General features: G+C 37.6%; 1 protein-coding gene and 1 long non-coding RNA gene across 3 annotated transcripts in view; both read left to right on the top strand.

Moving 5' to 3' along the window:
• LOC108034371 (ionotropic receptor 40a) overlaps window positions 1–14,157 on the top strand; it is a 229,655-nt gene that overhangs the window by 59,022 nt on the left and 156,476 nt on the right. The window lies entirely within an intron of this gene.
• On the top strand, window positions 4,398–7,188 carry LOC108034373 (uncharacterized). Of its 2 annotated transcripts, none has more exons than XR_007765101.1 (5): window positions 4,398–4,412; window positions 5,247–5,800; window positions 5,860–5,917; window positions 6,037–6,923; window positions 6,987–7,188. It is a non-coding gene; the product is annotated as an uncharacterized LOC108034373 (long non-coding RNA). The 2 variants fall into 2 exon arrangements; XR_001768720.3 differs by lacking the exon at window positions 4,398–4,412 and adding an exon at window positions 5,159–5,173.

Here is a 14,157-nt window from a genome sequence, read left to right as displayed (position 1 = left end):
GGCGTAGTTTATTTTTCCTGCGCTGACTTTAAAGGGTTGCTTCTTTTACGGCACGGTTAACGGCCGCCTGTATAGTGGCCGTCATTTGTTCCATGCTAAATGTCATGTTTGTAGCTGTGGGCATGCTATCGCTTGCACTTTTTGGTGTAGAAAATCTGGTCGGATCTTCGGTCTTGGACTCAGAGTCTTAAATTAACAAAGGCATGTTCTAGGAGCAAAGATTCAATGTTATTTAAAGCACCCTTGGGAGCGCTTTTTTGAGCAGACGAAGCCGCCCAGATTCGACACAGGTTGAGCGCTTTGTTAAGCATAAAAAAAGTACAGATTCGGCACAGGCTGAGCGCTTAATTAAGCAGAAAAAAAGTACCGTTTTAGCACAGGTTGAGCAGATACATGAAAATAAAATATAAATATACCCGTTACTCGTAGTGCAAAAGGGTTTACTTAATTCGTCAGAAAGTATGTAAAAGGTAGAAGGAAGCGTTTCCGACCCCATAACGTGTATAAATTTTTGATCAGGATCGAGTCGATCTAGTCATGTCCGTCTGTCCGTATGAACGCTGAGATCTCGGAAACTATAAAAGCTTTTTGGAGTTCCTGCGCAGCGCAAGTTTGTTTCAGCGAGGTGCCCACTCTAACGCCCACAATATTCGAAAAATTATAGCGCCTAAAGTTGTTATGATAGAGCCAAATTTTTAGCTGAAATGTATTTGTCTCATCAATACCTATCGATTGACAAAAAAAAATGTACAACGCACACTCTAAAGCCCACTAACCGCCCAAAACTGTGGTGGCAACTATTGTCATGCTAAGATACATTTTTTTTGCTAAAGCGTATTTGTCTCATTAAAACCATTCGATTGACTTATACAAAATATTTACGACGCCCACTCTAACGCCCCTGAACGGCTAAAACGCTTAAAGCTGTCTGCCGCCCACATAACATATACCAAAATAGCCGGTAGGGGGCGCTTTTGAATATTTCTGCTTATATATCTCAATTTTCATTTTTCTCCCTCAAGCTGAGTAACGGGCATCTGAAAGTCGAGGTACGCGACTATAATGTTCTTACTTTTTTTGCATTCTTTTATGTATTTAATTTTCTTTTCAATTGTAAACGTGGAATCGGTATTATTGGACTCGTTGGGGTCCTGGGTACCTCTGCAGTACCTCTGAGTAGCCTTCCGCTTAAGGCAGCTCAAGTTCTTAACACACCTTGTTGCCTTTTGCAGCGCTTTCTCCGGAGGCTTGGGTGGCTTTATCTAAAACTATGAAATTTTAATTTGTAAAATAGAACGAGACGAAAATAAATTTGTAAGTTTAATTTTTTTAATACAAGACATTTAGAGTAAAAATCTAATAAGTCTTAAAAATTAAACTTACAAATAATAGTTTTTTTCAGCCCGTAATAAAAACTTACTAAGTAGGGTCGAGGCAAAATTTGAGTAGGCATTCAGCTTCTTTTTGCATTTAATTAAAAATAATAGACATGTCAGAGGGTAAGGACGGCAAAGATAGGCAACAGGACGAGATCTGGTCCTGGTCTGGTAGTTCCAAAGGGAGTAGACCAGTCTAATAGATATAAGTATTTGTTAAGATAAGAGGATGGAAGGCTTCGTAGGCTGAGCGGCAAGCGTCCAGTCTCACGAAGAGTCCAGAAAGCAAGGGAGCGCTTCGAGATAGGGAGATCAAAATGACGAGAGTTAGTGGCGGCTGTGAAACGCATAAATTTCACCAATCCTAGACCCTTCGCCGACATGGAGGCCTTGGGTAAGCAGTTCGTTGGCTTGTTGGACACGGGAGTACAACCAACCGTATTTTTCCGTAGTCCGGACGGCGTGGAGAAGCACTCAATTGAGTTAATGGAAGGAGCTCTGGTGTTTAAAGATTGTCCTTCTTCGATGTCTCCAGCGAAGCATCTTACCGATGAAGCTGTGTGTCATTGAGGAAAGCCCATGAGCAATCGCACCACAGTAGTGTCGAAGCCGGGGAAGAACAGGTTCTGTATGGATGCCCGAAAGTTGAATGCGTTGACCATTAAGGATGCAAACCCTCTGCCCAGCATTGAAAGAATCCTCCTGATGATAGATCAGACGCACTACATTTGCAGCGCAGAAGAAGAAAGTACGAAATATCGACGGTTCCTTTAACCGTCGCCTTTAAGAAGGCTGAACACAAAGTTGTTCTTAAGTCCCAGCGCCGCACAGTCAGTAGATTAAATGAAGCTGGCCTTGATGAGCGCGCCGCTCCTGGTCAATGCGGATTTTAAAAAACATTTCTACATCCAGTGAGACGCATCCAACGTTGGCGATGGCGCGGTATTGTTTAGCGGAACCGGCCAAGATGAACAAACGCCAGGTGAATTCGGACACCACGGCTGGCATGGTGGGATGACTAAGACCTTAGAGATCCTGCGACGCCAATTCTATTGGCCAGGAATGACTATCCAGGTGCGGGAATATCCGGGTTGCGAGGTATGCAAAGAGTCTAAAGCGTCAACTTCAAGTTGCAGGCTGGAATCGGAAGAAGGGTAGAACGGAAAGGCCTTTCCACGAACTCCATTGATTTTCTGGGCAAGTATCCGAGAGTGGACATGCGTGAATATTCATCGTGGTGGACCACTTCTCTAAGTACATCTTTTCGAAGGCGATGAAAAAGGCGACAGCGTCGAACGTAGTGAATTTCTGGGTAAACGAGGTATTTTACAAGTTCGGTGTGCCTAAGACGATACATTCGGACAACGGCATACAGTTCGTATGCAAGGCGTTTTAGAAAATGATTTACGGCTTCGGTATACAGAACCTGAAGTCTTTAGTATACTCACCGCCGCGGAGAGAGTAAGCAGAAACGTCTTGGCCGCGATTTGCAGCTTCTTGGACGTAGATCACCGGGAATGGGATGCACTTCTGCCGGAGATTAAGGTGGCCATCCGAAACACTGTCCACTCAGCCACAGGAGAAGCGCCGTTCTTCACCGTGCTCGGCCATCACATTTTCCTCAACGGTTCCAGCTACAAGTTAGGCAGACGACTCAGGTCCCAGGTCGACCAGGAACTGGTTGGAATGCAGACCAAAAACAAGCTGCGAGTATTCAACGCCAAGGTGCAGAAGCAACTGGAGAGAGTGTACGAGTTGAGCCGTCAACACTATGATAAGCAAGACCGTGCGCTGCTCGCCAAGCCCATGCCAAGAAGTCTTCCGCCGCAACTTCGTGCTGAGTGATTTCAGAAAATCTTTTAACGCCAAGTTTGCTCGCAAGTTCCTTAAGGCCAGGGTGGTAAAATCTGTAGTCGGCCATGCATACTTGCTGGAAGAACTCCAAGGCCGCAGTCTGGGTGTGTATGGAGAAACGAAGATGATTAGCAGATATTGAATCGCAGCCATATTGCCAAACGAGGCAGATGCAACTGGAAGTGCTAAGTTAAGTTTTGTGATTAAAGTTAAATAAAAGCCAACCGGGGTCCCGACACAAAGGGCGCCGGGGGTTTTACTTGGGAGTTCGACTTCATTCTTGGGATACTACAATACTTCATACTACCCACAATTTGACTACCAGCCACCGGTGCCGCACACAGAAGACCAGCCGAGCACTCCTCGCCTTGCGTGTTCCGTCTTTTTATGTTTTCGTGTTTCTATGAGAGCTCTACCAATACATGACTGGTAGAGCATAATTTTCCGCGGTGCCTGTATTTTTTTTTCTAGCAACAGATCCTCTGCTTTGACCGCGAGGAGTTGCGCCATCCGGCCGAGTATGGGTGGTGCCAGGCAGCATTTACAGGGTAGGGAGGGAGTGCTTGCCTAAGTTATCAATTTGCTACGAAATAAAACCCATTTTTCTGTTACTGTTTGTTAATAGCTTTGTTTACGTATTGTTCTTAGTGATGAGCGGAGTTGTCGATATTTTATGTTGCGAGATGTGGCATTCGGGGGGTTCTCTGCCATGAGAAAGACTATCTGCATTGCCCTCTAAAAAAATTTTCATTTCGTAACAAATATAAATACTTAATAATAAACAAAGAGCATCCTCCATTCAACAACTTATTGATACATATTCAGCATTTTTTCTTTTCTCACAGATTTAATTTAAGACCAAAATATATTTTACTCAATCGGGGACTTTAATACGTTAAAATACGTATTTGGTATTTTTCCCCCACCAATCCAAAGGCAAACTAATATCTGGGATCAAAACAAAACAAACTCGGTCCCAAATATACCACACCACAATCTGCATATACCAAAAAGAATAAATACCATCGTTTTTTTGCAACGTATTATTGGGTTTTATTCCAAAAAGTATCCTGGTCGGTCCGTGCTCCAATTTCTATCTATTCCGGTCCTTGATTTTTTATGTTGTTCCCTCGTTCCAGAAGTGGGCCAAGCAAAATCGAGCAGATTTTACCCCCAAAAAAGGTAATTTTTTGGCATTTCAGTTGGAAGTGTTATCAAAAAGTTTCGGCGATGCATTCAATATTGTTAAGAACTCCCCCCTTATCAGCGATGGCTTTCGCTCAGCCTGGACTAACCCAACTGAGCGTTTCAAAAACAAGAGATTGATAGAAAATAGCAAAATAAAAATACTTTTAAAATTTCCGGAATTCAAACCGAAAATTGGGATAGCCTCTTAGTTTACATGTTCTCCTCAAACTCGCGTGAGCATAGCAGAAGCCGGAGACAGAGCAGCTGATAGTTTGCCAATTCCCAAGGCTAAATATGGATACTGCTATACCCTTTACGAGCTCTCCAAGTTAGAAATGTCCGGTACTTAAACCGAAAATTGGGATTGCCTTTTACTGCATATGTGCTCCTCCAAACTTCAAAAGCTCACGATATTCTTGTGGGAACAGTCCCTGCACAATAAGGCAGAGAATCCGACGTGGCAGTAGCTGAATGCATTTCAGTCAATCTCTGCCAGTTCCCAAGTGTCACTTTTCCCTTTCGTTCACGTCGCCGAGGATAGACTTCGCCGACCCGTTTGATATAAGCAAGGAAGAACGCTATAGTCGAATGCCTCTACTATCAAAACCCCGTTTCTCAACAAAGCAACAAAGCGATAGTGTAAAGCGCCACCTACCCGCTATTACAGTATATGTTATGTGGGCGGCAGACACATTTAAGCGTTTAAGCTGGGCGTTAGAGTGGCCGTGTTACTTTTTTTTTAGGTCATTCGATAGGTATTGATGAGACAAATACATTTCAAATAACATTTTCTTTCTATCATAAAAACTGTATGCACCATTTTTGCAGATTGTGAGCTTTAGAGTGGTCGTGGCACCCCGCTGAATCAAAATTGGGCTGCGCAGAAAGCACAGGAATTTGCATCCCATGCATTTCCGGAATCTCAGCGTTCATACGGACGGACGGACGCATAGACGAACAGAAGGACATGGCTAGATCGACCAAGATAATGAATATATACGATCATGGGATCGGAAACGCTTCCATCTACCTCTTACATACTTTCCGAAGATTTTGGTTACTCCACGAGTAGGGTACAATTTTTGTCCGTTCCCCCGCAACCCCTCTGCGTTCGCAGGTAATCCTTAATTTCTTTACACAAATTCTGCAGTAGAAGCTGCCACTTCGGTACTGTTTCGATGGAATTTCTTGTTTTGATCACACGCTTTAATTTCCGCTGCCGCTGTCCGTCCTTCCTTTAGAGGTGGAGAAACATCGATGCCAACATCGATGTCATCGATGTTTTCAATGTTTTCGAAACATCGGTAACATCGATGTTTTACCAGGCAACATCGACGTTTTTCCATCTCTAACGCGCATCAAGAAGGGAAGACTTGAAAATTGTAAGTAGATTTAAATTAAGTTATTTCTGATAAATTACTTATGTTATGTTGCAAACTAGTGTTCTGTTGGTGGTGTTCGCTGAGGTAGTGGAGTGGAGGCATTGAGATATCTGAAACGTAAGTATTATTAACATAAAAGCTGACAAATCTTTGCATTTGCGCGCATGGTATGTGTGTGTGTGCATATGTACACTTGTACGTTTACATGGTTTTTGTATTAAAATTTTACTTTTAAGGAACATTAAAATCAGATGAGAATGTGGAGGAGCAAGCCCCAGCCCCAAAAACGAAGCGGGAAGCTTCTGTTGCCTGGGCGGTGGAAAGGCACACGGAGTTTGCATATACTGTGGCAAAACTATAAAAACGAACGGAAATACTACGAACCATTTCGACCATCTAAAGCACATGCACCCAGATCGCCTTAAAGTTGGAAAAGGCCAAAATGACAATACAACTGCTTTGGATGTGTTCGTGAGAAGGTCAACGCTTTATAGTAACGATTCTGCCAGGAAACGAAAACTCGACGAAATGGTGATGAACATGATAGCTGTAGACGTTCAACCATTCAGCTGTATTAAGGATGAAGGTCTCATTAATCTTTTAAGAGAAATGGACTCCACCGCTTACGCCAGACGAAGTGGATGTCTTAAATGACTTGTGCGAACTTCTGTCTCCGTTTCATGATGCCACCCTATCAGTTTCAACCAACACAAGCGTATCAGTTTCTATTATCATACCAGTTATTTGCGAGCTGTTCCATAAAATTTCTGGTCTGGATGGGAAACTGAAAACAACGGAAGGAGCTGGTATTTTGGGCTTTATAAGAACTTGCTTACGTGAGAGATTATTGCCATATGAGGGTCGAACAATTCCACGTATAGCTACCATTCTTAACCCTCGTTTTAAAAAACACAGTTTTCTTAGCCAAACCAACTCTGAAGAAGCGGTCAAAGCATTGCAGGAAGATCCACCACCAACAGAAGAACCTACACGATTTTCCTTTAAGAAATCAAAATTGGATGTAAAAGTACAATCATTCCGGGCCGATGCAATTGTCCTGTTGCGTCAACATATGGGAAAGGAAAACCAGCCCGAAAAGTGCGATCCACTTGTATATTGGGAAGTAAGAATGTATTAATTAAGACCTTTTTTTCTTCAAATATAACAAAAATTTATCTTATTTCAGATGTCTACCGAAGAAACTTTCAAAAAGTTATCCACAAAGTTTTTTTGCGTTCCCGCTTCATCGTGCGAATCAGAACGAGTGTTTAGTAGAGCTGGACAACTTATATTCGACCCTCGCACTAGACTTTCATCTTTCGTTGTTGACAAACTTTTGTTTTTAAACAGAAACCAACACCTAAATAAAATTTAAGTAATTAAAAAAATGTTTTCTTTTAAACATCGATGAAACATCGATGTTTTGCGCCAAAAGCATCGAAAACATCGATGTCCGCGAACACTGATGTTTCTCCACCTCTACCTTCCGTATGAGCTGTAAGATCTCGAAAAGTATAAGAGTTAGAACAGTTAAACTTGGCATGCATACTCCTGGGCCTAATAATCAATCAAGTTTTCAGCGGGGTGCCACATTCACTCTAACGCCCACTTTCGCTTAAATCGGTCTGGCGCCCACACAACATTTACCAAAATAGCCGGTAGGCGGCGCTTTAAAATATTTCTTTTATTTCTATTATTTTTGTTTAAACAAACTTTTTGCATCAAAAATTTAAATTTCCAAGACGAGAAAAAAATTCTAAAAGTAGACTTTCACAAAAATTCGGAATTTGCAATAAGTACTGAATGGGTTAAGAAAAGTATTCAATCAATGAAACGGCATTTAAATTACCTTTCCATTGATATTAAACGAAGCATGTTCAAGTTATGGGTATTCTTAACTTTTGTTTTGTCAAAATACTTATGCCGACCAGTGTATTTATTAATAAAACTTAAATATTTTTACAATTTTAAAGTTATTAATACTTACATGTTTTAAAAATATTTCTTAAAAATATTCTTATTACTAAAAGGTTTTTAAACATAATGTTTCGGCTTTATCTATTTTTTGCCATTAAGAGCTTTGGTTTTTATTGGATTAAGTTTAATGTCACTTAAGTTAATTACAATAAATTCAGTATTATTTAAAATTTCATAGCTAGTGACATGATCAACAAATTGTAATTCTAAATTAACACAGAGAAATAATATTTTCTAAGAAAGGATAAGAAAGGAAGTAAAACTTCAGATACCCTAAACTCTGCCTATACAATCAAACCTCCCTTGTACATCACGTTTCTCAGTTTTGCGTATACATGACAATTAACATTATCAATTTTCAGTACTATATATAGAATTTTTCTTCTGCACTTGGATTTACTTAAAACAATTCCATGAATTTAAAAAATTTGTACAAAATACGCAAAGTTTACTTTGCTAAAGGTACAAAAACGTTTTTACAGGAAGATATATTTTTCCTATATCTTTTTAATATCTTGTGATTTGCCTCAAACGGAAAGGTCCACAAATTCTTGACTGGCCATAACTCTTGTATTATTTGATAATAATGCATTAGGAAATAGTGTTTAGGCTTTAACGAGTCATTAAGCAAAACGGCATAATCTCGGTTGTAAATTTCTATACACCCTTTTAGAGACTTTAAGCATCTTGTCGTGTACTCGGAACATGTAACCCTATCGATTAGCTTTAATAAATACCATACTTTGTCATCGGTAGGTACTAAGTCCCCCACCATTAGAGGCAAATATGTAAAGAATGTTAGGAGTTCTCGAGCAGTCGCCTTTAAATTATGACTTTAAAAATTATTTATCTGGAAAGGAGGACAAAAATTTCCAAATTCGTCGCTTTCGTATTGAAAATTTGTTTTTCTCAGATTTAATTTTTTCAAGACAAAGCTTCAAAACGTCATGGAGGATATCCACCGAAAAATTTCTTAGAAAATGGGTAAGCTTCTTAAAGGCACACTCTGATTTAATGGCTGATATAAACACATGACATTATTTTAGATCATGTTCATAATTTTTTTGGATTCTCAACGACTCAACTTTAATTTCGTAAGCAATAGCTGTCTCTTGTTTTGAAAACTTGAAAAGCTCAAGACGCTGTTGAGACCGAGATTGTCACCTAGAATGAGCCCTAAGATTAAAAAATTATTTTCTCTTTTCCATATATGGAAACAACTATTCCATTGGTCTCTAAATTTTGTAAACTTCTATGAACTTATACATACCTTTGGAATAAGAAAATGTTTTAATATTACTGCACAGAAAATATTATTATATTCTATTGGAGCTGTTGGGAACGATATATATACTCATTGAATGGGCGAGCAATGTCGATCTCGAAGTCGTCGAAATAAAGCATGTACGGAAATATTATTTGTGCATTTAATGTGTTATTATCCCTCATTTTTGTCCATAAAAAGCCGTTGACAAAGTTGGTAATGTTTGTTTTGCTTTCTAAAAGTGAAAGCCTTTTCAAAAATGCGTCCAGTAATTTGAATTTTAAAAAACTCTTTTGAATAAAATTAGCGCCTATGGATGCTTTCGACATTAACAAGACCTTATTCTTCGTGCGTATTATTATTCCTATTCTGTCATCGTTTTTAATAATAATTGGGGGTTCTTCTGAGAACCTTTAAAAGCTTATACTGTATGAAACGGTTTCAAAGGGATTTTTGAAAAGATCTAGAAAATGTTTTATTTTTGAATCTTCGGTCGAATTCAGACCTTGTTGAGTTTGTTGTAACTCCCTTTCTAGTGGCACTATTAAGAACTTACAAATTTTGGACTTAAGTGCAAAATTTTCGGCGTTATTGAATAAATTTTGGTTGTCTAGCATGAAGTTATTCGAAAAAGTTATGGGCTGTTCACTATTAATTTCTTCTTAAAATTTTGAACAACATTTTGTGCTGTGTTGGTTGTGCAATTATTGGTTGGGTTACGCATATGTCTCCGTAAAAATCGTTAGATTTTAAAGTTTTTAATGTAGTTTAACAGTTCAGCGACAGCTTTGTTTTTGTTATCGGACTTTAAATGGATCCATACAATTGTTATTGTATGAATGTCCACACTAATGTACATTCTGGTGGTAATTCAACGTTAGAGACAAAAAGCATTGGACTTGGCATCCTTGGCTGATAAGTAAACTGAAAATTCTTTTAGGTCAAAAGGTCTTGTTTTCACGCTGCAGATGAACGTCTGCAGTTTTTCTTTTTCTTAGTAGCAGTTTTCCGTAAGATCCTTCTAAGGCAAGAAACGGTGTCCCGAATCTGCAATTGTGAGCTTCTATTTATTTTAGAGCCAACCAGCTTTAATCTGAATGATTGTTTTATAATAGGAAATTCTTCAAATGACATCAATAAGGTTGGCTTTTGACTTCAGGAAATCGCCAATCTTATTGAACTTCAGCAGTATGTATAATTTAACATGTATATAGATATTGGAAGTTAATATTACGTACTGTTTTGGGGAGATTTGAAGAAACGTTTTTGTTTAAAATTTTTGGAACTTGCCCAGCACTATACTTGGACTTTATATTATGATAGTGACTGTACAGCAGGTCTCCCGGTTTCTTACACTTTTTTAAGAAGTATGTGTTCTAAAATGTAAAAAGAATGCTTAAATCAAATATTGCTAATTTTATTGCATTTACTTCCAGCCGTCTTACAATCACAAAGTTCTGTTATTTGGTTGGCGATCTTCTCTAACAAGTTTTGTATAGCATTTAGTTCCTTTTGAAGCAAGTATTCGACTATTACTAAACTAAGTCTTCTTCTTTTTTGTGAGCTAAGAGATTTACGTTCATTAAAATGCTTTTAAATCAGCTTTCCTTTCTTGCTTTTCGCTACTTCCAAAACAGAAGTAGAAGAGATCTGTCTCAAGATTAACTAATTGATTATGGGCGGAAATAAGAGTTTCTGTCAATAAACAGTCCTTAGATGGAGTCATATCTGTTTGTCGAATTGAGGAACAGGGCAGCAAGCAAAAGAAACCAATGTTATCGACGTCATAAAATGGATGTTCGAGCTCTATGGTCTAAAAGTTTTATTCGCGCACTGGGAAATAAATCAACACCAACGTAGATTGCGTCAGATGTGGTCATTGTAACAGATGTTCTAAAGTCGATCAAGCGGAAATAAACGAGGAGATACAAATTGGCGATATGTAGAATAGCCACCGATTCGAGCAGTGAGTGGCGGTCAACAATTTCACAATCACTATTTTTGAATTAATTTTTTGCCGAGTTGGTGGCTTGGCAATTACCATGGTCATCGATTCTGTACCCAAGTATAACTTATTAAGTCTAGATGATTCGAACTATCTACAAGGAAAGGGCGCAGCTATATTAAATCTGGGTCTGAGTCGATTTCATGTGTGTTAAAATGACCGATTGCTATATGTTAGAGTAGTCCGATTTTTATTAAATTGGATTCGAAATTCTTAATTATATTCCCAATATTATAAAATAATATGTTAAAAAGCCCCAAAGCTATAATTTGTTTCATTTTATTTTCCCACCGATTTTCCGATCGTTCCTATGTCAGCTATATAATATAGTCGTCCGACTTTAATAAAATTTAATTTGAAATTCATAACTAATTAAAAAATATTAATTGCAAGCCTACAAGCATATATGTTTAAAAACACCAAAGAAATGATTTTTTCATATTTTCCGACTAATTTTCCGATCGTAACTATGGCAGCTATATAATATAGTCATCCGATTTAAATAAAATTCAATTCGAAAAATCAGAACTAAATAAAAAATGTTATGTAGGAGGTTAAAAGTTAAAAAGCACCAAAAATATACTATTTCTTTTCCTTTTTTTCCGGATAGTTCCTATGTGAGCTATAAGATATAGTTGTCCGATCTGGCTGGTTCCGATTTATATACTACCTGCAATAGAAAGAAGACTTTTGGGAAAGTTTCAATCTGATAGCTTTAAAGAATATATATGAATATATATTTATGGGGTTGGAAACGTCTCCTTTTTTGCGTTGCAAACTTCTGACTGAAATAGTAGCTATAATAAGCGGGACAAGAGGTTTTTTCGACAGTTTTGTTTAAAATCATAATCAGTGTGTTTGCTATCCGAGGGAATAATATCGTTCTATTGCATTTCAAAATATTGTGACCCCCCGCTATCTTCTGAGAATGTCCATGAGAATGTGCACGTGCATACTTACGAACTCGAGGATCACCACCACCACAAACGTTTAGAAAGTTATTTATTTTAAGTGAATGCATAATGTCTCTCTAACTCAACAATCTTGACTTGCCCTTTAAAATATTATTACACAACTAATAATGAAAATTTTATAAAGGTTTGGTTATTAGGATTAAAGCCTATTCTATGTATATTCGTTTCTAATATAATTTTTTTATACATCTTTAAATGTTGATCATTATAGTTTTCAGGTTTACTAAGAAAAAACTAGAAGGTATAGACCAGGAGTCAGATCACAACTCATTCACTAGAAAACTTTATTTTATTATCTTTAATTTTGAGTTCTTCATTCCCCAATATTAATGAATTGTTTGCAGTTTTATTAGGTCCATAACCTTTATCCAACATATTTTCTTTGGTCAAATTACTGAAATTAAAACCATAATTACAACTAGTGTTTTTATCTTTTAGATCTGCGTCCAGACCCATATCGACCTCTTCTGTGTACATTGGTGAAGGTGTTGCCCCTTCTTCTTCAATCTTTTCCATCTCCTTTTTCACTTTTTCTACATTTTCCTCTATATTCGTCTGTAAAAAAAATTCTTTATAGGAATTACTTTCATCGGAAGACCTTCGTGAAATTATATTTCGATTAGATTGGAGGTGTTTCTCATTAGTTGTAAAGTATGAATCGTCCATTTTGTATATTTATTCAATTCACGTTTTTTTTATACTGTCTCTTACATTAGATGTCTTTTGTTTTTTATTTTCTCTAACAAAGTCATGTAAGGGTTCGGTGACGGGTTTAAAAGTTTCCTCCAACCGTAAATTCGTCTGATTTCTGACTTGTTTGAGATCATCGAATTTTCGCTTTAATGCGAACCTAGCTTTGGTTAACTGAGACAAAATACTCATCGTAGTATATTTTACTAACTTTATAGGGAAAGAATTTTAATTTTTTCGAAATTTATGAGGTCACTCCTCAGTTACTAAGCAAATACTGTTTAGGAAACGCCATTATCTGTAATATTTATATACCATTTTCCAATAAAGTTGTATTCTTAAAATCTCAAATTTTAAATGATTATTGGCTTATTTCTAAATATAAATTGTCATTAGTTTTATGAATATTAAAATTTTCATCAACCAACTGATTGATGATATTATCCTGAAGAGAGGTGTACCTTTCCGGCATGTAGAGGATGTGTTCTTCCAAGTCGAGAACAATAGAGTTTCCAACCTTTGTTGTTTTGCGCTCCGCCTTGAGGATCGGGAATCTAACATTTTCAGGCATCCTTGTCTTTGATAGCAGTGTCATTTTATTTAATTTATTTAACTGTTTGATTACAATATTCTTCTGGTTTTCATGGTTCATGATGGTGATTGAGCTTTTTCTGGACGTGCTACGGTTGTTATCCGTTGTTACCTTGATGGTTTAGACTTGGTATTGTAATTAGCTGTACAGTCGTGTACTGTACATGAACTGTTTCTGTACTGTTTCTGTACTGCTTAGTTGTCAACTTTTACTAGCTGTTCTAGTCTATTGATAAGAATAATCAAAGTTCTAGTTCACCATATGACGATCGAAGTGAAGTAAAGACTTAAACTGTGAATTTCAACGCGTGGGGTCCACTTTTTATACCATACAGAGCTCACACGTACACGTACCCACACATTGATTTTCAATCCCCCAAATGTAAATTAATCAATCAAATATACCTGTAATGACTCCACATCTTTTATGAAAGAAAGTAGAAAAGCGAGGCACAGGTGTCCACAGTTGTACGTATTAAAATCTTATCTTAGAATTGTATTGCATTCTAGAACACAAGTATTTCACAACTTCTCTTAGTGGCTGAAGATTTCCAATGCTATCGAAAAAATGTATATTATTTTTATTTTTAATTTATGCAACCCAATGTGTACCACTTGATTGTGATTTATCTAGGTTTACTATACCACACTCCCGACTTTTTGGAGTTTCTGGGAGTAGATCTCTCATAAATACACCTCTAAAATTAGGGATTTGTTTCTTAGCAAAACATGTATTGTCGATATTTGATTGTGGTCTATTGGGTAGCACAGAAATTAGATTTTTCGCTTATTAATTCCCTTCCCCTTACTATAGGGCTTGAAAATCCAATTTTGGGTATTTTAATATTTTTCTTGG

The sequence above is a fragment of the Drosophila biarmipes genome, unplaced genomic scaffold (genome assembly GCF_025231255.1).
Source record: "Drosophila biarmipes strain raj3 unplaced genomic scaffold, RU_DBia_V1.1 ptg000008l, whole genome shotgun sequence".
Classification (NCBI taxonomy): domain Eukaryota; kingdom Metazoa; phylum Arthropoda; class Insecta; order Diptera; family Drosophilidae; genus Drosophila; species Drosophila biarmipes.
This window is presented reverse-complemented; position numbering and strand designations above follow the sequence as displayed.